The following is a 2,584-nucleotide window of genomic DNA, read 5'->3' as shown; positions in this document are numbered from 1 at the left end:
CACACCACGTCTCGCTCCTCTATTAAAACACTGTGACTGTGGCATTGGAGGTTCAAAGCAATGCCATGTCTTTCCTTTAAACCCCCCCCTCTCTCTCCCTTCTTCCCCATTCTTATCCCGCTCGACGATGAGGTTAGAAATACTCTCGAACCCAAACCCACTGCATGCCCCAAAAATAGACAGGCACGGAGGTGGGAGACCGGTGATCAGGGGAAAGATTAAGATACCATCGGTGTGAGGTGCCAGTGGGGATCAGAGTGGAATCCGTGCCAAGAGCTCAGCCTCAGAGGTGCCACTCGCAGAGACCCGGGCGTGACGGACACGGCATCTACACGCGGATGGCTGGGAATGACAAAGAACAGCACTGGGTTTTAAAAGTAGAACTACTTTTAGGAAGCGGTGTGACGGGGGAAGAGCGTTAGTCTCGGATGTAAACCTTTCTCGATTGCAATGGATATATTTCAAACACAGAGCTGCTGAATACTCACTTCCGATTGGTTTACGCTAAACAGATACCTTTCTTTACGTTTCTATAGTAACGGCGTACGAACGAACGGATTTGACCTCCCGTTTTATTTTTGTTTTTTGTTTTTAACAGATAAACGGATCCGTAGACGGAACGAGTCGACGGTGTTAAGGCTGCAAGGTGTAAGTTTCTAAACAAGGGGCAGTTTTTTTTTTTAGTTATTCAAGGTGAGGGAATGAAAACAGAAGTAAACATAATTTGTTCCCTGGACAATCCACAACATTAAATATATAACTAGAGATGAAGGAAAAGTGCAAGGTGTTGTTCCGTAGTTAACTAAAACACCATCGTTCTTGGCTAGTCGACGCCATAGTAACGGAATCGACTCTTGGTGCCGAGTCGGTTCCTGAGCACCGCTCCGTGACCTCGATTGCACTCTACAGGAACAACAGAAAGCAGAAAATAATTAGATAACATGCTGATTAAAAAAAACAACAACCTTGTTTTGGATCCGTGTCAACAGGACACGACGGTACGGTACGCTACAGCGTTTAGCAGGACCACCCAGTGGAGCAGCGACGAAACGTCTTCCCTCTGATCTGACTGTATTTATTTCACCACTTCAACCACACCGCACGAGACGTCTGTTTCGGGTGACACCACCCAGGTCCGATTATGGATCCGTGCGGCGGCTGTGCGAAAGGAAATGGAATGGATAAACAAGATGTCAGAAAAACAACAACAACAACAACAACAACAAAGAAGGCTGTCTTGAACGCCAGCGGAATCCGGCGACAAAGGCCTCGTCATGCTCCGGCGGGGGTCCTGCCTCTAATCCGGAGGGCTTTTGAGCGGCACGGACACTGGTTTTGTTGTTCTTCATCAGGGACAGCTAGGCGCTAAGCAGTCGCAAGAGCTACTGGCGACAGGTCCGGCCCGGCGAGATGACTCTCTAATCCTAATCATGCTGGAGAATGTTGTCTGGGTCACATGACCTTTCGCTAGCTGTAATAGGGAGGATCATGATTGGGATTTATGTTGAGAGAAAGGTGCCAGCGTCCCGGATGTCTGGCTGCACGGCCGGCCATGACTCACTGAGACAGTAATAGGCAGGAAGACACGTGGTGAAGGCTACACAGGGATGCACACACACACACACACACACACACACACACACACACACACACACACACACAGCAAAAAACAAGTGCTTTTTTGTTAATCAAATGTAGCAGTTCTCAGACAGTTAACACGAGGACTCTCATTAAGAAGTGGCTCCTGAATTAAAGAGTGTTAGAGAGGCTCTTTTTTTTTCCGTCCATTTCGTTGCTCTCTCTCTCTCTCTCTCTCTCTCTCTCTCTCTCTCTCTCTCTCTCTCTCTCTCTCTCTCTCTTTACTTTGTTTCAAGTGAAAGCCTATTCAGGGCGTCTTAATCCTGTTAACAAGATCCCTGACTGTGGGTATCTGGGAAGTTGGATCAATATCAACTTCTCCCTTTTCACTCTTTTCCTCAGGCGACTGATAGGCCTGCTTAAGAGGCTCTGGCAAAGAACGACAAATCTCTCCTTCCAGTTTTCACTCCTGCACGGATCCACTTTGTTGTTTAAAAGCATGATATTTATCGATCGGTTTCGATTTGTTACGTTCCACAACACCGATGCTTTAAATCCACTGAGGATGCAGAGTTATTGTCATAAAAAAGCCAAAGTCTGTTCTTTTTGGTTTCTTTGTCAGTTTTTCTCTGTAATGACCGCTTCACTTTATGTAAGTGTTATATTAATGCACTCGGTAAAAAAATCACAGGAACGTTAATAGCGAAAGACTATTCTAGAGGGTTCTATAGATAGTTTGTAACACTATATAATAACTAACTTTAAGGGTTCGCTGAAGTGAAACCAAAACTTACGGCTCTTTACCTTCTTGCTGCTGCTGTTGTTTTTTGTTCTTCTTCCTCTTCCTCTTCTTCTTCTTCTTCTTCTTCTTGGTGTTGTTGTTCTTCTTCTTCCTTTACTTTCTTTTCTTCTTTTTGTTGTTGCTGTTGTTGTTCTGCTTCTTCTTCCTCCTCCTCCCCTTCTTCTTCTACTTCTTCTTGCTGTTCTTCTCCTTCCTCTGATTCTT

This window comes from Tachysurus fulvidraco, chromosome 2 (assembly GCF_022655615.1).
Source record: "Tachysurus fulvidraco isolate hzauxx_2018 chromosome 2, HZAU_PFXX_2.0, whole genome shotgun sequence".
NCBI lineage: Eukaryota > Metazoa > Chordata > Actinopteri > Siluriformes > Bagridae > Tachysurus > Tachysurus fulvidraco.
The sequence above is the reverse complement of the archived record's forward strand: the minus strand, read 5'-3'. Positions refer to the sequence as shown.